This window comes from Thunnus thynnus, chromosome 1 (assembly GCF_963924715.1).
Source record: "Thunnus thynnus chromosome 1, fThuThy2.1, whole genome shotgun sequence".
NCBI lineage: Eukaryota > Metazoa > Chordata > Actinopteri > Scombriformes > Scombridae > Thunnus > Thunnus thynnus.
Window position 1 is genome coordinate 19,774,457 of NC_089517.1, and position 21,827 is coordinate 19,796,283.

At 41.7% G+C, this 21,827-nt stretch overlaps 1 protein-coding gene across 6 annotated transcripts in view; it reads right to left on the reverse strand.

Moving 5' to 3' along the window:
• Window positions 1-21,827, reverse strand: part of LOC137182800 (uncharacterized) — a 158,459-nt gene that overhangs the window by 14,210 nt on the left and 122,422 nt on the right. For 5 of the 6 annotated variants that reach the window (XR_010928383.1, XR_010928382.1, XM_067589353.1 and 2 more), the window contains 7 exons: window positions 16,268-17,845; window positions 14,812-15,066; window positions 12,664-12,738; window positions 4,326-12,063; window positions 3,985-4,203; window positions 2,971-3,095; window positions 2,509-2,707 (listed from right to left, as the gene is read on the reverse strand). The gene's annotated coding sequence lies outside the window, so the exon portion shown is untranslated. Of the gene's footprint in view, window positions 1-2,508; window positions 2,708-2,970; window positions 3,096-3,984; window positions 4,204-4,325; window positions 12,064-12,663; window positions 12,739-14,811; window positions 15,067-16,267; window positions 17,846-21,090; window positions 21,169-21,827 lie in introns of all 6 variants that reach the window. The other variant, XM_067589347.1, reaches the window with a different exon arrangement.

The following is a 21,827-nucleotide window of genomic DNA, read 5'->3' on the forward strand; positions in this document are numbered from 1 at the left end:
AAGCCTGCTTTTTGGTACATGAAGCATGCTTCAGCTTGAAAATGGCACACAGGCCACAGGTTTCATCATTTGGGGGAAATTTACATTTGTAAAATGGGTGAGCTCCAGTCGGAATCAAACACCTAACCTTTACATGCAGAATTCAATACATAGGTCAAATGAAAACCAAAAGTATACAGTACCAGTCAAAAGTTTGGACACACTTTCTCATTTAAGAGAATGGGAAGGTGTGTATTACTTAACATTCCATTCAAACTGAGAATTAAACAACAAATCAAAGGTCAAATCTTTGGCTCAGAAGCCAATTGTGCCACGACTGAGTGAATTGAAGATGAAAAGATTTAAATCCTGATAAGATTCAAGCAGATAAAACATGCACAACTGAGCCAACCGTGTGTTTACAGAGCAGTACACTGAGACACTTACTTCGATCAATATATTGATGTTTTGTAATAGGCTCTAAATGATTCAGGTTAGAGACTGCTGCACAGCAAACCTTCTCACTGCTTCTGTTTCTGCAATTCATTTCAACACGAATAGAAATCACTAGCCAAGATGGCCCAGTAAAACTAAACTATGAGTAGCTAGAAAATCATGTTTTTGAATCCAAATGACATACTGTACATGTAAAAGGCATTGTCGGAGAGACAATCCTGAGTGGATTTGTTTTTCCAAAAAGCCACGTCTTCTTGAATCGTCCTTGAACAATATGCCAAACAAATGTCTTGTTCACTGATTGTAAGCTACACATGACTAAGGTTATGATGCCATTTACCTAAATATAATAACATCACTGACATCTACCTCTGCGGTCACCAGTGTCAGTATCATCAATACTAAATAGATTTAGGTTTATAGGTTTATAAATGACTAATAACTTAAACCACATAATACAGGTACCATGAAACTGTTCTAATGGAAAAAAGTAACTAATATAATAATTACATCAACCACAGTTGTAGATGACATATCACAACTGAGTCCCACTTCTGTAACTATTTACAGTTGCTGTAACATAAACTGATTGATCCTGCGAGGGGATTCCTTTTTGCTTTGCCCCCCTTCAGTGATGTCAGGGCCCCCTGGACCCAGCAGAGATTCAGTGTCTTGCCCCAGGACTGTTCAGCAGGGTGGATGCTTGCTGTCATGATGGATCCAATAGGAAATGAAATCATATAAGAACTTGATACTCAATCACATGGATGGTACTGTATATCCTTATTTGCTTTTCTGCCAGTCTGAGATCAAAGCGCATTTTTTGTTGCCTGGTCTGAAGTTAATACACCACCTGTAGAGCAGCTGGACTGAGCAGGCCCAGCTTTCCTCAACCTCCTTCCTTAGAAACTCCACCTGTGAGTCCTGAATCACACACTCGCAAATCTGAAAAGCGATTTATATTACCCTTGAAATGACAACCTTAGAATTTGACTTATCAAAGCTACTTTTTCCTGAAAATCCACCAAACTGAACAGTAATCTCAAACTCACAATCTAAATTCAAATGAAATCTTAAAATTAATATCCTTTAACACATCCCCTAATTGATCCTGTCTCTATTCAGCCCAGTCATAGGAAATTAAAGTGCTGTAAGTATGTCATGCATGAAACTAAATCAATAAAAGGCAATGTGTGCATGTGTGACAGACTCAATCTGAGCAGGCAAGCTTTAACATTTAATGAGAGGATGTTTTATAATTCTGCCTGCGCGGTTTTGTTTTTTATGGCCTGTTGTTTTGTGATGGTGACGTGTCACTGGAGCATAAGTGATAAAACTAGGATCGCAGTCGTGTGTGCGTGTATGTGTGTGTGAGCGCTGACCAGGGACTATTTACTGCCAGGTGGAGCAACTAATTAAATATCAGAGGGCAGGCAAGCTCAGTCCCCTCTCTCCCTCCCAACATTAACTAGGACCACAGCCACGGGTCAGAGCCCTTACAAACTCAGGGAGGCGAATTGGAAGGAAAAGAAAAAAAGCAGAGAGGAGGGAGAAAGATGGGGCTGGGTGGAGGGTGGCACTTTATTAGTACATAAAAATACTGCCAACGGGCCCTTTATAAAGCCTTTCTCTCTGCTCCCTGTTTCAAATAATATAACACCCCTGGACTGCCTATAAAAGAGTTATGTTGGTCTACACATATGGAGAGGGTGTATGAGAAGTTTAGAGAACACTTTCACCGCAACATGCTGTGTCACTGATTCTGAATGTGTGTGTAAGGAGCCGGTGGTGGTGAAGGATACTGTGGGAAAAGCCCGGAGCCTTTCCAATGCTCACCTCCCTCTTCCATTGACAAGTGAGGTGCAGTAACAGCTAATCGATGGCTAGTGAATTCCCTGTGCACCCCCCTCGCCAGGCTGATCAATATTCCTGGCAATTAGAATCCCCTATCTGCATGGCTGTAGGGACCTTGGGGTGACTCGCCAGCCCACAAGTACCCAATTTAGTCCTCAGCCTATCACTTAATTACTAAATCCTCCCTAATGCCTATTGGCAGGTGGCGGGCGTACTTACAGCAGCCCCAGTGGCTGAGTGAGATCATGAGACCTTTACCAAGGTGCTGGTTAAGATGCCCCTGTCCCACTTCAACTGGCAAGTTAAACATCTGATTTCACATGAGGGCCCCGACCTGGAATGATCTGTCTATTGAGTGTCTGGCCCACACACAGCAGGATGGATGGTAAGGAATGGGAGGAATGGGATAGGTGGGAAGCTGAGGAGAGAGAGGATACTGGACACCACAAGAGTCACAGTGCTAAAGGATCTGTCAACCACTAGTTGTGCCTGTATGAGGCACTGCAGGGTTTTTAAAGAGTTCGCAGTCAGATGATTTCCTTCCTGGTGTTTTTCATATTGACTAGGGATCATATGAGATTTAAATTAAATACAGTCTCATGATAATTCATATTGTAACAGCTCTGAGAGATGTATTTATTTCAGGTTCAAGCTCTAAACAGTGTAGGGAATAAAGTATACCTGTATATTTGCGGTTAAATCTCAGTCATACATAGATTCCTCTGGACCTGCTCAGTCTTCACCACCTCTGCCGACTGCTTCTGAGACTGCTGATGCCCACCCGCCGACAGCAAAGCGCTTTCTTTCTGTCAAGCATAAACATAAACAGACGCATCTCAAATGAAACATAAGAAAACAAATACATATTCACTCTCACACAAATACACGTTCTAGGGACACATTTGTCCCCGCAGTGCTGCTTTGCTGTAAATCCACAATGATGGGGTGAAACTTTAAAGAGCGGTTGCCTGAAAGTGTTTACAAAGTATTCATGCAACTGTTTTATGGAGTCCCCTGCCAGGTACACTTACTTTTTTAAATAAGTCTAAGTATGGTATTTTGTTTGACCTGTCCATCTTCTACCCAACACTTTCTGTTTATATACCTTTTACAGACCTCTTCTCCATGTGCATCCATATATTAAGATTCTTTTTATATGTATAATGGAATGGTTTAATAGTTTTGCGAGTGGGTATGTTGTGTAGATAAGATGTGTGCACAAAAGGCTTTGGGCTGTGAACTGATGGGCAACTTCCTCGCAAATAAGTGGCTGAGGCAGCTGCCACATCACACACACAGGGGACTGTCTTGCACAATGTATTAAAGCAAGCACTGGAGGCTAGCTGACCTGACACAAAAACCTGTCACTGCCTTCCTTCATCCCCGTCTTCCTAACTTATACTATTTCAATCATTCTCTCTTTGTTTGTCAATGTCTTTGTAATTTTAATAGTTTCTTCTAAAATATATGAGAAAAACAGAAAAACTCATAAGAAGGTGACAGAGAAAAAACAGATGTGTCTTTCAAGAGATTCAAGACACTTCTGCCCCATCTGACCATGAAGAATGACAGTAGGGGTAGAACAAAGATGGGAGTTTGATAAGCTCGGCCCACAGACACACTGAGACTGTGCGACAACATTTTCTCAATCAATTAGAGAGGATTAAATGCACTGTTTCCCAAAAGCTGTCATACCTGAGTTTTTGCAGAGGTCTTGGTCTTCCTTGAGCTCCTGCGAATGCTGCAGCTGCTGGGCTGAGAGGAGGCCATGCTGGGTCAGTCTGTGATGTATCAATGGTAGTATTACCATCAGGCTGTGCAGCTCCAGCTGCTTGCAACTGTGCCTCCACAGTCCCTCTCTGCAGAGCGTCCTGTGCTTTGCCAGACGCAGGAGTCCATCCCTTTTCTGCCCTGCTGTGGCAGATGTGAGAGGACATAATGAGTCTAGAGTGTGAGTGTATGTGTGTGAGTTTAATTGCTCAGTTCATATGTAGGGAATGGCTTCTGTAACATGAGAACATGGCCCAGCTGATAACCTGCTCTCTTTCAGTGGTTTGGCCGTGAGCAGCCCCCAGGTCTCGCTCCAGTGTGACAACCCTCTGCTCTGGAGCTGTTATCTCCTGCTGACTGCACAGGACCTCTGTCCACAGCCTGTCCCCTGCCTTCTGAAGGTGCAACATCTCTAGACAAGAATGTGACCCCCGAGTCAACACATATAAAGTATGTATCCACATGCAATTTTATGGTGCGTGGGGACAAAAAAGTGTTGTATGATAAACTGGCATATTTTTTGCAAACGCCAGTCTACCTGCCAGACAGCTGTCTTTGAGCTGCTTGAATCTGGACACCTCTACTCAGCTGACACACCTCTCTACGATGCATACTCAACTCCTGAATGCCTTCGGCACACTGCTCCAGGGCCTGGGGGAGAGCCTGACATCATGTGCGCACGCACACACACACAAACTCACAGAACTGTCACTTTCCTGTCACATACCCATGGAAATGGCCTGAAGTGAAGTAAGGATGGGTGCCCGGAGCTTTACAAATCCTCTTGAAGGACAGAGCAGAGGAGCGCCTGCCTTCCTCCACCCTCAAGCTATCTCCACACCTGCTGCACAGCACTCACTCGGCTGCCTGCCCCTAATTTGGTTTTTGCACAAAGATGACATATGTATCAGGCAGAGCAGGAAATGTCCTGGGTTGGGAGAGAACAGCTTCCTGACAGGTGTCACCTCCAATCTGCACAGGCCTGCCTCTGATGTGTTAACTATTCAATTAACCAGCACATCGCACTGAGTGGGTGCCAGCACCTAATTACCTATGAGACCTTGCCTGTGAATGGAGTGAATTATGTGTGTGTATGTGTGTGTGTGTGGATGACAGGTCACACATCATGTTACTGTTAAGGGTTCTTCTCACTCTGAACCACCTTGACATTCACATAGAATATGTGGTTTAGTGCGTGTGTGCATGTGTGTGTGTGTGTGTGTGAGAGAGAGAGAGAGAGATGTTCTTCTCTCCCTGTTTCCATCTTTCAGTACCAACCAAACATTGCAAGAAAGAAAACAGTCTTATTGCTTTCAGTAAAATATGAGTGCAAACATTAAATGAAAATAAAAACAGTATCATTTAGGCATGTTTGAAAATTACTCCTGCCATGTGGCCTCTTCATCTCACACCATTAAAATAACGAGGTGTCACTGAGCTCCGCTTCCATAGCTCCAATGTTGACACCCATCAAGACAAATCTATATTTCATGGCCACTTACAGATGTATAAATAGCCAAATGAGGTGCGCTAACCATCTATAAAATGGCACTAAAAGGTTGCCAGAAGATGACGAGTGTCATGAGCCAGTTGCGCTGGTAATCAATCTAGGGTGAGAGGAGAGGAAAGTGGAGAAGAGTAGAGGAGAGGAGTGGGCTGCATTGCGTGGCTAAGAGGCGAGGCACAACACGGCGCAACGAGCAGGGCAGTAAATCACATCTGCACGGCATGCTCGCCCCACTGACACACAGCCACTTCAACTGACATGGGGCTTGCTCGACAGCCTGATGGATCACCACACTACACTCCATTAAAGGCAAACGGGCACGACAAGCACTGACATAACAAACAATTAGTCACTGCTGTGGGTATGGACTTTACATGCCGAGGGCCTGTCTGGTGATGGGCACTCCCTTCCTGTCTTGGGCACTGAGGAACATTAGGTATTTGATTCTTTTGTGACATACTGTTGTTACAGGGATATGCTTTATGATAATCACAAAGAGACTTGACTCAGCATAATGATGAATAGGTCTGCTAATAAATACACAAGCTTTCTGTTCTGCTGGGATCACTATCATCTAACATCACTGACATCTAACTCCTCGGTCACAATTGTCCGACAAAGTATCATCAATACTAAATGAATAGTTTATAAGTGACTGATAATAACTTGGAACACATAATACAGGTACCATGAGACTATTCTGTCTAATGGAATAAGTGACTAACATAATAATTACATCAACCACAGTTCTAGATGACATATCCCACTATGTCCCACCTCTGTAACTATCTACGGTTGCTGTAACATTAACTTTTTGTTTGCCCCCCTTCAGTGATGTCAGGGCCCCCTGGACCCAGCAGAGATTAAGTGTCTTGTCCCAGGACTGTTCAGCAGGGTTGATGCTTGCTGTCATGAACCCGACTGGACCTTAACTTGTTACCATCCTTTTCAGGCAGAAACTCGTACTACTTTTTACAGCTGCCACAGAGACTCAGCAGTCTCTGATTACAAACCCCTGACTCCCTAATAAACCTGTAGAAGATGTTGTCATAGATTCACAGAAACTTAATTCCATAGGAAATACCCTTTCTGTTCCAGCCTCACTGTTTACATAGTACATACAAAACCAGTCTATCCAAGCACTGCTGTGCATAATAGCTGCATAATAAAAGTTGATAACAGGCCATATGCACATCGTTGTGTAGCTGGGATTCATAGTCAGAAGTGGCAGAACTAAGGCAGGCTCTAGACACAGCTAATCAGCTTACAACTTCACTGAACTCTCCTGTTGCTTGTCTACCTGGTGGAAGCACTTAAATCTACATTAAATATCACTGATTCTCATTAGGAACACATGTTCTAGATGGTTGGTGTTCAACCTTTGCTCAACAGCCAGGTTTTTGACTTATTAACTGAAGTGTTTTTTGTGTTTTAATTAACACATTTGATCCTGTGTTGACAAGTCTCTCTAATCTTCTAACAACTTCTTCTTGCTAATATTCAATCTAGAATACAAACTGAATTTAGAGTAGTGGCTGATTTTATGTTATACACACACGTTCACAGACACACACACAAACAAACAAAAAAAAAAACACCTTTGGCTTTTCACCCGGAAATTGAAGAACTTCCATAACTTTTTAAGAAAAGTGCTCAGTGTTACGTTTGCTTAGTTCTACAATAAATAGTGTAGGATGACAGCAATTACATGAAATAACAGGTTGTGTCATTGACAAATGAGATCCTATCTTCCAGCGAGTTGTTTATTACACATAACCATTCTCCCTCCCTAAACCTTTCTCAACACATGGGTACTTATGCACACAGAGTAGACCTAAGTTCAGATATCAAGAGGAGAAACACTGGACCTTGTGCACCCCATATGATGATCACAACCAGTGTATTAATATAGGGGAACACAAACAGTATTAAAAACACAGACAGGCCATAGGTTGTAACTCATACGAGACACAGCTGATTAACTGTCTGACCTGCGTGTAACCCACTGACAGCATGTGTGATACATGCTCATGGATATGTGTGTGATTAAGACTTCTGTATTGCTAATCAAGGTCTGGCATGAGAGAGCGACATCCAATGAGTCCCATGTTTTGGAATCATACAGGGAGAGTTGGGGTTGGAAGATCAGGACTGAGGATTTGGGGATTTGTTGTCTCTGTTTACTGGGCTTATGACTGAGTAGCAAATGAGTGTGAAAGTAAGTGTATAGGGAGCAGCACCTCCACACTTCAATTACAGATGGTGGTAAGCTCCTCATCAGACCTTTAACCACTTCCACTCCTCTAGTACTGGTCTCCACTGGGTGCCAACACCCACTATTTATCACACACGCATCACTCCTGACTTCACACACAGCTGCTGTTTAGCTCCGTTTGTATTTCACAGACACTGATGCTTATAACACCTGGCGCTCCCTCTCCACCATCCAGCTGATCCGTCTTATGTTTTAGAAGTGAAAGGTCATCTATTCAAACCACACCAAACACAACCACACAACTTGTCGCAACCGGCTGTCCTTACAGCAGCACAGCTCTCGAGAGGCTGAAAGGCCAAACTTTCTTTACCAGGCTGACCAATAAAACAAATTCAAGTCCATGTATGCGGGAAGAACGCAACACTGTTTTCATTTATTGTTTCATCTCTGTTCTCTTGCCCACTGTTGCTCTGTATGGAAACGGACTATTGATTGATCATTCCAGATACAGCTAATAAGTTTACAACATAGAGAGTGGTACATTTGTGTGGTTTGAACAACAAATGCATAATACATGTGAGCAAGAGAGAAAAAAATAGACTCTGAGCATAAAAAATGAAGGTGGTCATGTATCTCATAGTTAGTGTGGTTCAATAAATTTCCAGAAATAGAAGCTTTTCTGTGTTTTGAGACTGATGAGTCATGGACGTCAAAAATGTTCCAAAATGCTGGTGGTGTGTATTGCTCACCTGGGCATGCAGGTGCATCTCTTAACTCCTTGCAATCTTCTACTTATTAATCAAAACAACACATGTGCTTTCAGAAAATACTGAGATGAGGGAAGTGACCTGTGATCTGGCATCTTTCATGTCTTTGATTAGAGGCTGTAGAGTGCTGTTCTGCTGGGCTACCTTACTGAGACAAGCCTGGTGCTTGTAGGGCTGTAGAGCACCAAGGAGAGGGAAAGAGGTTGCAGTTTAGCCTCTTTGTCTCCTGTCTGCAGATCAGCCTCAAGGGCATGCATGCATATGTCTAAGTGAGAAGCACACAGAGGTCTATTTTAATCAGCTGATGTATCAAGGAGACACAGCTATATCCAAACAGAATATACACTTTTGTCACAGGCACATATTGCTCATGGACTAGTTGCAAAATGTCCTAGAATGCCTGTGACTCAGTGTCTGGTCACTTTCTCCTTTCTGCCTTCAGTGTCTACTGCGTTCACTGCCTCCTGCTGGCTAGACTACGGCAACAGCAACAGGACTAGCTATAGGACAGAGTGTGTGAGTTTGTGTTTATATGAGCATGGTGGTTGTGCTCTTGTATGTGTGTATTTGCGTTGGGGAAGGTGAGGAATGAGGTGTGAGCACCAGTGGGGATTCAGAGACAGACAGATGTGTACCTACTATCTCCCTACAGCTCTACTGGCACTTTAATGACACCAGCTCTAGTGTACATTAGATTATTAGACTCAAGAGTACAATATCCCAGACTGGATAATATTGTTTTTCCTCTGGCTGATGATGCATTACAAAACTAAGGAATGGTGTAACAGATGTCTCTCGGGGTAAAAATAATAAATCATACAGACTTGTAACATGGTTGAAAAAAATGCGCCCACAAACACACCCACATCCACGAAACACTTCACTGATTCATTAACTCTCTTTATTCCTACTGAGCACCAAGCCGGTTGAGAGGAAATGAGAGAGAGAAATGGGGGAAAAAAGCGATTAGTTTGCATTTAACTTGCAAACATCATTAAGGGCTCTGTACTAATTGTGTTGTTTTAAACGAGTGAAATCTGATAATGACTTCATTAGTGACTCAGTGTAATGATGACTCCCAGAGTTTAGAGAGGAAGGGGAATAAATATAGAGAGAGTGTGCATGTGTGTGTGAGAGGAAGTGTGACGAGACAAAGGAAACACACTAAGGCTGCGTGTTGAATCACCATTTAGATACACACATAACCGCACACAAAAGTGGAGGAAAATGATATATACCGAAAAGACACTGCCAAAAGCTGAACAGGATAGATTGAATAATAACAAGAGAACAGACATGGCTAAAGAGGTGTGTGTGTGTGTGTGTCCTCTCTAATGCAGAAGGGGACTTCTTGAGACCGGGAGAGGTCTAATCCATAATACGGCAGCTTGCTGCATGGCTGCATACATTACTGCATACATTACTGCATCAATCAGTGCTAAGCTGCAGTGTAATTTTCTAACTCCCTATTTCTCTCCCTACCCCATCACACAGACAACACCCCATGGCTATTTCTGATGAGATTCAGAGCTGGAGAGAGGGAATGAGGGTGAGGAGGGGGGAAGGGTGTTTATGGAGCAACATACCTTCCTCTTCCTTTCCTCTCTTCTCTTCTCTTCTCCTCTCCTCTCCTCTTCTCTCCTATCCATCCAGCCCCCTGATTAATTTCCAACTAGATTGCTTGGCCAGCAGTATTATTAGCATAAAATTTCCATGGATCAAGCCCAGCTATGAAACCGTTTCATCAAGCTGCTTGTCAAACACAAAATTTCAAATCTCATTTTGTTTCTAATATCATTTTCATACTGGGGGTGTGATGGGTAGAGAAATTGGGGGCTACCATGTGGAGAGAGGGAGGCTGTAGACATGGTGGTGAGGGGTATCAGAGGATTGTTATTCCAGAGATAAACGGAGTCATCAATCAAAATTAAAAAGAGCGCTAGGTTTGGAACGAGATTCTGTACTAGCAGGCACATGTATGCACACTTGCGTGCACGCCTGCATACGCATACACACATGCAGCGGGCGGAGCAGCCAAGGTCAGTGCTGGGTGGATGGGTGGGGTGGTGGGGTGGTGTGGCGTCCGTGGGCTTGAGCTGAACTCTGGGCTAAAACAAAACGTGTGAGCTCAGCTTAATCTTTCATCTTCTAGCACTTTAAGTCAGCAGCAGCGCTATCAAGTATCTGCATCTATCACCACACATGGCACAACACCTCCACAAACTAATAAAATGCCTGTAACTGTGCTACTCTGACAGCTACCACGATAAATAATTCGAACCACTGCTTTGATTACAAAATGTGCAACACTGGTGCCTCCCCCACACTGTACCATTAATTATGAAAAATAAGGAAGGAGAGCTGTGGGGGTTTTATTTTAATAAGGATACAAAATCAATGCAATTTAATCAATCTGGGCTAATTATAAAAAACTATATTGTGAAACAATCAAGGTGCATAAACAAGATTAAAATAAATGAACTGTGCCAAGAGAAGCATGCTCTAATTAAATGATACAAATGGTCTTTCCATGGCTGTGCTCTGTTTGTTGACACCTTGAAGAAGAGAGCGTGACACGCCTGACCACCCTCATGAGACCCACTCCTACGGCATCCTCAACAGAATTCATTAGACTGCAGGTAAATGGTAAGTTGTGTCCTGGCCAGGCGGCAGACTTTTTCATGGTTTGGTCCAAGAAAGTCAGTGGTTTCAATCACAGAACATTTGAAGTTATTTTCTAAAATCATAAAAAAGTAATTTATTATTTCTAACAACTTCCAACTTCCAGTCTGCCACAAATGTTTTCATTCTGGCAACTAAGTACTTGAGTTAGAAATGGCTTGATGTGCAATTTGAAATCTAACTCTTCATACATTGAAGACATAATGTAGATATTGATATTGATCGTATGAACGTATGCCACCTACAGATGTCTCCATACATCTACAATGTATATATGAATTGATTAGAAAAACTTAACACTCACCTCACATTATTAAAATCTTTCAAGTTTGGTGGCGAAATACTATTTGTAGCTATTACCGCTAAAGAATGAAAGAAAAACAAGTTTAAAACCAGTATTGTGGGAAATTTTGGCATTAAATCAGAGTCATCTTACCTTGCCAAAGGCACCATTTTTAGTCTGACCCTCTTGTAGATGTGACCATTAAATTCACTACCAGATGGCCAAAGCCAAGAGACATTTTACACATCAGCCAAAAACTAAAAGTCAAAATAATCGTTCAACATATCGCCTTTCCTACAATCAGATCTCAGTGAGAACTCAGTTACTGTGGAAGACAGCTCTTTGGCATTTGGTGTTGTGACCCAAGAGCATGTGTACTAAAGGTGTCCAAATATGTGTATACATGTGCATGTGAGATCTGTGAGACAAAACCGTACCTTTCCTGCTGGATCTGTTCTCAGCCTCTCCACTTTCTGATCAGTCTGGAGATTCACCTCCATCCGCTGGATCAGCATCTCCTGCTTCAGGGCAAACTCCTGCCCTGTCAGCACTGCCATAAAAACAGAAAGTTCAAGGACAAAACAGTGTCAAAATGAATGAGTGATCAGTGAATATGATTATTGATGCACCACAGACATACAAATCTGTTTTTCTTTTTACATTTAATGCTAATTGGAATTCTATGTCTATGAGCAGTTTGTGACACAAGGCTAAAGTCGACACAAACACACACGCATGCTTGCCCATACACACAAACACACTCATTTAATGTTCAGTGAATCGTTATCACTTATCAGGAATAATTGCTGCATGTTTGTGCAAGTGTGAAATTGAACAAAATCCCACTCCATATAATTAAAGAAAACACAGTGAGCACACAATAACACAGAGAGGCCAGGAGAGCGTGAAGGCACGGATACAACCGAAGGAAAGCACAGCCTATTATGTTCTTTCTCTATCTGAACTTCTGCAGTCCAACCTGTGGAGTCCTGTCAGAGTGTTCAGAATTTTTTTTTCTTATATATCACTGCATGTTACCTCAACTCAACCCTCTGAACAAGCTAAATTGTAAGTTTTGGAAGGAAAGCACGGATTTAGTCTCATCCTCCTGTCTCTCTTATACTCTTTCCACCTTTAAGCTTCCACTCACTTGTCTCTCTTCCTGTCGGTCTTTCTATCTTTGCTGACCCGTCTGCTTGGATGAAAATGACGTCCTCTGGTGAGTCTAAGGAAACACCACATAAAGCAATTACTAACAAGCCTGATGTGCCCCCCCCCCCTTTCCCTTTGTGTGGGGAGGGGATAGAGTGGGGCCAAGTGCCCTTCAGCAAAAATGAATTTTCCAATTTCAGTTAGTTCTTCCATGAATAAATAAACAAATGAATAATTGAAAGGAGCAACATAAATAAATAACATCACAAACATTTTGCCGGTACTCATAAGTATTCTGCAGATAACTCAGGCTGCATGCTAATGATAAAAACAGTACATGTAGCACGCTGAGATGCATTATTCACCGCTCTGCTCCAACCAAAATTAAATAAATAAAAAATCTCTCAAGGAACTCAAAACATCCTCTCAGCATTGAAGTGACAGGCCTGTCCCATTTATAACACACAAGGACACTGTGGAAAACAAATAACTGACCAGTCAGATGCAAGAGGGGATAAATAAACCAGCAAGGAGCTGCCAGCCATTGACAGGATTTCCGAAATTTCACCAAGTCGTTAGAAAGAAAAAAAAAACTTCCAAGTGCTAAGAAAGAAACAATATTTTCTAAGTTCTGCAGTAAAGGAGACATGATGACAAGTTGTCATTTTCTCTGGGACGGCCTAAAGTTTATATTATACTGTGTAGAGACTAAAAGTTCAGTTGGCGATTACCTCGAGAGTCAGTTACACCATTCCTTATGTAAGGTGATTTCTAGCAAAAATTGTTCTATATTTTTCTTTGGTGAAAAAGGTTTTGCTAATGAAGGTGCTCCTCATAATGAATTTGTTCTCCAGCACCACAGTACTAATTGGAGAGTGCAACAAATCCCCCCCCCATACTACACAGAGCAGACAAACATCACTGAGATATGGCAGACACAAAATGCATACTATAGATGCTAAGTATGGTTACAAGAACACATAGTTGCTAAGATCACAAAGGGAGAAATCAATCAAGATGCCCCGTAGCAGCAACATGAGGCAGGTTTAGGAAAGTATAACCAGAAGCAATGACATTATGAATCACTGTCTCCATTAATGTGATTGGTCACTTGTTTGAATGTGACGATAAAGCTGATTATAATAGTCTGCTGATGGCAGTCCCACAATGGAGTCACAAATAAAGGAGAGTCTGTTATCCATTTTAACATACAACAAGAGCCACAGGACATATTAGTGACATTATTAATCACAGTTTGTTGTATTATATGGACAGTGCTCAATGTCTGTTATTTAGGGAAATGTTAAACTATAAATTTTGGAGGCGGTGTTTTAACACCACTTCCAAAATTTATAAAGGCATGTTTACGACTTCAAATTTGTGTAATGTTTCTGTTTTCACTTGATTAAATAAGAAAATCATGTTGAAAATAAAGCTGCAAAGGTAGTTACTCTGCTTGTGTGACAACAAATGGATTCAAAACCATAAAACAGTAGTGTGAGGATAATATTGTCTAAGCGAATAGGTGAGAAGTCTAACAACAACAAATCCACACAGTAAAGCAGGTCCAGATCTAGACAGATCTCCATTCCAGTGCTCAACATAATAAATAAAGGCCTCCTTCTGTCACAACTAATGCTCTATTCTATCGTAACAGTGGTAGAGGTGGGGATTATGTGAAGGCAATATTGAATGAGGAGTTAAACAATGATTACTAATCTTCAATGTATTAGAATAAAGAACAGCACATCAGCAAACACAGGGGGAAGTTGCCCTTTGTCCTCTGCATGGCACATTTTCCACAAAGCTCATTAAGGGATACTGTTAACATGCTTCCTAAGCACAAAATGTTAATTAAAAACACAAGGCTAATATGCATTTTAACGCCACGTTTTTGAACGCCATGGAAAAAAAAATTAATTTCCTCTGTGGTTCTGCTGATTGCAGTCTGATGCGGTGCTGAAGTTAATTACAACCCTGTGATCTGATGTGATGAGGGGGTGACCGCACGGCACGCCGCCACCAACCCTTCTCCCTCCCCCCCACAACTGCAATCACCCCGAGCCTGCTTGTCATTACCGCTGTAGACTAGGTCACTCAACCCCATTGCTTTAAAAAAAAGTTGCATCCAGATTGAAGGTCCCACCGTGTTTCTATCTCCTCGTTGCCTTTCCTGCTCACAGTCTTCATCGCTGTCTCTTATCATATCCTGCAGTTCTGGACCTCCAAGATGAGGCTTCATTCCTCCTGCAGACACAAGAAGGCCACGCAGCTTCTCTACTTCAGCATTTATAAGCCTCACTATCTCAGAGGCAGTATGGAAGTCATCCCAGACGTCCCAGGTCCATCTTCAGGTCATGTCCATCTTTCTCTGCATGGCTATGGAGCTGGACTAAGAAACCTGATAGCACACAGAAGACCAGGGTCAGTATGGCAGTTACCACAGTTACCATCAATAACAGTCAGTGAGAGTGGAACATCATTAAATACTCCTTTTGGCCAGACAGATGATTATTTAAAGTAGCATTTATGAATCATGTTCATATTGGTACAAAGATGTTTGAAGTATACAGTGATAATTTCAGAAGCACACACACAGGTCTCTTCATCCCAAAATCTGCTATGAACTAATATGGTGAGTGAACGGTGTCGCTCTCCCGAGTCACAGTGCGCTCCCTCTGCATTAAAACAACATGTCTGTAACAGCTCTGATAAGTTTTCTCTAAAAGACACTCAAAGAGGGGGACCATTTTTATGAAGTGACAGACTCACACAGTGACAGGATCAGCCCATAAAAGTCCATGCGAATGAAATGAACGAGTGTTCGCCGGGTGTGAAAATATACTGCGGCACGCACCTCTGCAGACCCTTCTATTAATCAACCTGTCTGCACTTTGTTTTGAGAGTAATCTCGTCCAACCACCAGAGAAGCACTCAGCAGTAAGTGGCGCTTGGCTGTGCTTTGAAGGCCGTGGTTTATTGCCATCCCAAAGCACAGCAAGACTGCGCTGTAAAAACACATCATCTCAGTGCTCAACACTTGCTTCGGGTTACACACCTCACACATGGTGATCTAGCGCAGGCCTGAAGACCACCTTAACCACTACAGGTCAAAGCTTTGCTGTCACAGGTAGATCAAGTTGATCTCTGTTCAAGTCTTTTACTTGGCTTTGTCTGTGAAAACAAGAAGACCTCCTTCTCAGCTACTCTCTGATGCTGGATCATGACAAGAGAATGAGAAAGTTTCATTAATAAGGACAATCGAGGCCCTTTTATATCTCCATCCCTGCAAATAGGACTTTTTTTTTTTTAAAGCAGCAAAGCAGGTCAACATCAAAAATTAGGAATTCCTGGATGTTCAGCTATTGAAGAGAATTAAGACAGTTCCTTAGAGGAGGCTGTATTACGGAAAGGCCACTCTGGTGTTATCGCCCATCCCACTGCAGAAGGGTGAGACCTTGTTAAACAGATTTCTTTTTAAGTGATTCCTCTGAGAATGTCACGTTGACAAGAGGCAGTCAGTGCGTGTCGGTGTATAGTTCATGACATGTGTGTGTGTCACTGAATGCGTCGCTATGTGTCGGTTATGCTGGTTGACATACTTGAGGGCCAGACCTTGTCCTTCAGCTGGCGCTCCTCATTTCTTTGTTATGCATCACAAAGCTGGAACAAACACACAAAGACAGATGCAAACTCTCCACGAATATTTTTTTTTTTTATCACAGAGTTAACTGCACATAAATAGGAGAATGTGGCTCATGACTGCCACACATTTCATGACTTTACAGCTAATTTTGCTGTTGTCATTTCAATACCAATGAACCTGTCAGGGTCCTTTCTTGTTTTCATGAGTGGTACAGCCAGGGACACTGACCCCTCCTACACAGTCCCTGTACTTGACTACAGTGAAAGGCATCTGAAACTTTAACAAAAGTGCCTCTTCTCGTTACCTGACCTCTTAAAAAATGCCTCCTTTAATATTTCAATATTAGGACAGAGAGTGCAAGTGAAATTCAAAAGTAGAAGTAAATAAAATGCTGAAATACTGAAGTGCATGGTTGTGGCTGGTTGGGTAGAGATGATATGGCAGTGCAGGGAATGAGGCTGTGGGTGTGCTATACCCTCTTTTGAGATATCCCATATAGACATACAGTGGATTTGTCCAACTCCATAGTCTATAGCAGCCATGAACTTAATGAACATTAGCTACACCAGGTTTTCCCTGACATTTAAGGGCCCACTGTATTAAGGAAATTAAGTTGAGCTGAATGCAGGCATGAATGAACCTTAATAGTAAACACCATTGCAAGAGAAATCAAATTTCAAGCTAGAGAGAGTGTGCACATGTGCAGCGTGAAGCAGGTCTGAGGAAGTGACTGCTCTTAAATGAATGACCTCCTGTCTTTCACATCCTAGAAAGATTACTTTGGACCTCTGTCTAAACACCAAGATGGTATATGTGAATGTAACATTCACCCTTCAAGGGCACAAAGATTGAATGTTTTCTTCCTGCACGACCAATGAAAAGAACTTCTGACCCACATCTTAAAGGTAGCATATGTGGCATAGCTGCAGCTCCTCTTAAGGCAGGGACCTTTTTTCCCCCTCAAAAGGAGGAGGTCAACAGGTCAAGGCACCAAGGCCCACAGCACTCCCAGCCTTTTCTAGGTATCTTCTTTGAGCTCAATCAAAAGAAAGGATGAACCGAAGTCAAAGGTACACATGAGCACTTATATGTAGTGGCAAACCCTTCACTGTTTACTGAAGATGTCATGTGGATATATGTGTGTATTTATATGCAATATATGTGTGATATCATATGTGCAGCTATGTGACAGGGCAGAGGTTTCTATTTGATTGTGTTGATGTTTTGGGGTTTTTAAAAGGTGTGTGGTATGTTTAATGTATGTTGGGTGTATGACTCATTGATTCAGTTTCTGCGTTTTACTCATGCTTACATTCTTATATTTATGTTGCTTATGTTACCTATGTTCTCATGTTTATGCTATGATAAATAAAACTGCCATTGCCATATGTGTGTGTGTGTGCCTTCAGTCAATAGGAAGGCTATTTACTTTCCTTTGCAGCTCTTGCCTCTCGTCCTCCAGCAATGTCTATGGCCTGTATATCTCCACCTGTAGCTCAGGAATCTGTTCTTCATTCTGCCATTTTGCCTCCTTCTGCTCAACACACAGACAGGAAAGAGGGAGCAGAGGTGAGGTATACAGAGGATTGAAGCTGTCTGTTTTTAAAGGTGTCAGCACACCTTACTTTTGCATAATACATATCACACCTCGGAGATGATCCATTAGCAGGTTACAGCAAGAGAGCCGAGCAATAAGCTGACGAGATACAGCTGCAGCAGAAACACAAAGACAAACACACACACATAATATCCACTACTTTTACTGCCAGATAAGAGGGTGGGATTGTCCCTATGGGGCAGACTTATGCGTGGCTGCATTTAAAACATACTTTTACTGGACTGACTGACGGACTCGGACCCTACACTGTCTCCAGAGAAAGAGTAGGGGCCGGTTTCACAAAGATAGACTTTGACTGTGGCTTAGATATAACAGATAGTCAGACTTCAGATAGACATCTAAATTCATCCGTTGCACAAAGCAGTTTAGTTCTTGACTATCTTAAGTAGGACTATGGTATAATGAATGCTGGGTAAATTAAAACCTTTTTCAAAACAAAAAAATGGCCGACTGAGTGACCACATCCAACCGCTCAGCTACGTTTACCCCAGCAGAAACTATGTGTCTTTTGGAGGAGTTCAACAGTTACAAGGACATTTACTTGGAAAATTTAGTGAAGAGTGTAACAATAAAAAAAAAAAATCTGATATGGAAAAAATTTGCAGCAACAGTGAACAGTGTTAATCCTCCAGTTGAGAGGAGCATCAAAAACATTCAAAAAAGATATAAAAACATAGTACAAGATGCAAAGAAAGAAATGTTTTCCTCTTTTTTTGTTGGGTGCTACTGGTCAGTTGGTGTCACTGATTGTAACCATGGTAACATGGGTCTTAGGCGTGAGTTAGCCTGGAGGTCAAGTGTCTAATTTTTTTGGCTTAAAATGAGTCCGTCTTTATTTTTGTGAAACAGTCTAACTTGCATTAGCCTAACCTATAAGCAAAAATAAGACTGGCTTAACACTAAAGACCAGTCTAAAATACCTCTGTGAAACCGGCCCCAGAAGACAAAGTGTGTGAGACAAAGAAAAAGAGAGAAATAGAGCGAGAGATGAACATGGAGAGAAAGGCAGACAGAGAAAGAGAAAAGGAAAGCCTCCACACCCCCCTGCACTAGCAGACACTGATTTATAATTTTAATATCTCTAATTTCCACAGCAGCGCCCATTTTCCAAATGTCATTTTCCAATTTATGTCAAACCGTGTGACCATTTTTCTTAATACAGCTTATGACAAGCTTGGTGGCAAGGCGGATATGCAATTCAGATTGAGTGTTTTACAGGCACAGCAGCAGACACACTAGGGTGTTTGTATGTTTATCTTTATCAGTGTCTGCTCAGTATTTTGGAGGGGGAAGACTGGGAGCGTTATACACGAGGGAAAAATTGGATTCGCTGCAAAATATGTGCCTTCAGGGAACAAAACCATAATTCTGTCATATATCTAATAATTACAGTTATCATAATAAGAATTATGATGGTGGCAATGATAATGTATTAAAATATGCATTAACATTAAGAGCTTGAAATGGAATGTGGGCTGGCTTCATGACCATTACATGAATATTGATGTTAATTAAAACAGAACCTCCCTTTTTATGTAATACTCTATCTTGTAATGGCAAGAGTTGGACACGGTGGTGAGCCAGATGGAGCAGAAGTCATTACTGGTTGTTTTACCCTACGGGGGGCACTGTGGAACTCCTATTGAATGTGCTAATGACCTTATAGGGTGACTGTTTCAATCTCAACCTTGATGAGTTGGACAAACTCAGTTTTTTGATCCAGGTGTTTATCGTGTAAATGGCAGCTGTAATAAGATAAAGTTAGGGCGATGAGTTCAGTCCTTTATTTATTATCTCCTCCATCCTGAGAAATACAGAAGCGACTATTGTGAAAGTGCAGTAATTACAGTAAGATTTCACTTCAAATGGATTTAATCACTACATGGCACTGGTAGTGACTAACTTAGTAAAACAGAAAAAAAAATGTGGGGGCCTATTGCAAAAAAGAATGGTTTAGTAATAATAGCGATGCTTTATGCTATTTGATTTGTCCTTCATGTTTTTAATGAATAAATATAAGTTTAAGGAAAAAAAAACATTCCTGGCCCACGTTTCGGTGGCCTAATGACAGTTCAGCTAGATTCTCTCAACACCATGGTTGTTCTTTCTTGTTCATTCTTTACTTCATTATGAATTCTCCTTTACACTTTTCCTTGACCTTGTGACATTTTCAATCAAGGAAAAATAATTAAAAACGAGAGGAGGTCAACATCTTTCTCTCCCACTGCAGCCCTTTTAGCTTAGTTTCCCTCTCTGACCATTGGCAGAATGATGAAAGGTGACCAAGTAAAGATAAAGTTTATATTAAGTTAACTGGTGACAGAGCGGGGAACACAGCAGATTTGGATAACAGTATGTGCAATATCTCAACAGCATCCTCAAATCTCTAATAACTCAAAACAAACAAACAAAAAAACAAAACAAAAAACTACTGCAGACCTTTTTGTAAAGCATATAATACATTACATACATATTGAGTTCCTGCTGTAAACTCCAGGCACCCACTGGTTTACACTGGAAACTTACTTGAGAGAGGTAATCTGAAAATTATTGCACTGTATACAAAAGTAATGGGTCTTGACAAACTCTTTTTATCATCAGGTTGTAATGCAGTGAAAAGCAGGGACTGTTTTGAAAACTTTCTTGGTGCATTCAAGAGCTTGCAGAGATATACATCAGAGACATTAGAATTAGTTGCTGAGCAGCGACCTTTTTAAGGCAATAAAGTCGTTCAAATTCAAATTGTCCATTTAATAATTTTCATACATAAAATGTTTTAACTGTTCCAACTTGCAGCTGCCACCCAATAATAATGCACAGTTGACTCAGGAAAAATAAAATGAAATGTTCACTTAAATGGTCTCGAGTAATTTGGTCAGCAGTAATGCAATATATATATTACTTTACCTGTATGTTCAACATAATCACTAGCTTGAAGGCCCGCTCACTGAGTCAGGGCTGGCTGACCTTTCATGTGACTGAGAGAGAGAGAGATCATCCACATCCAGACTGCCAATGTATCAGTCTCAAGACCACATATCCATTCTAGCTATAGATACCTTAAAAACCATTAATGATCACCGGGATCCAAGTAACAGAGCAGGACCAGTCTATGGCATAGTGTTGTTAAGACCTGCTTAGAATGATCTAAACACTCTCACCTCTATCCCTCCTCTCCCCTCCGAGCCAAATGCTGATCGACTCTCTGTGAGTGGCGGCCCGCCAGCGCATGTTCCCCACTATTGAAAAAAAGGGTAAAAATAACAGGAACAAGTTGTCGGAAATGAAATTTCAATTCATCCAGTCCCTTTATACACTGGTGCGAGAGCCTGTCGTTGAGAGGGAGGGATCAATAGTGTTTAGACAGCAGGGCAGATTTTCTAAGTGCCGGATCAATAGGAAGGAGAGAGGAAAAAATACCCCGGCTTTTCTTTGGCTGTTGTAGTAAATACGAACAAATCAGTGGCCTTAGGCTAAATGGATTGACCAGCTGTTTCCGAGTTCTGTGTTGTAAATAAAGATCCATTCTGAGGTGTGTAACTGAGGCCCAAAGGCAAGAGTGCCACTGTTCAGGTTGGCCCTGCAAGGGCTGCCTTGGCCCAAACAAGTGTCCTGATCTCCTGAGGGAGAAGAGGAGGGACAGAGGGCAGGGGGGAGAGCACACTAGTCTATAAGACACAGGATCATCTAAGAAGAGGACTGGAAAACTTGAAAAATACAGGCAACACAGCACCCTCAAAACAACACATACATTTCGCATTTATAAAGCAGGCTCTTATTCAAAAATTGGCATTCTTTTTGGTAAATCTATTTACTTGCCTTTAGTGACAGACCCCCCCGCCCCCCCCAAAAAAAAAAATATCAATAATATTTCTAATCTTCTCATAAAGAAAGTGTC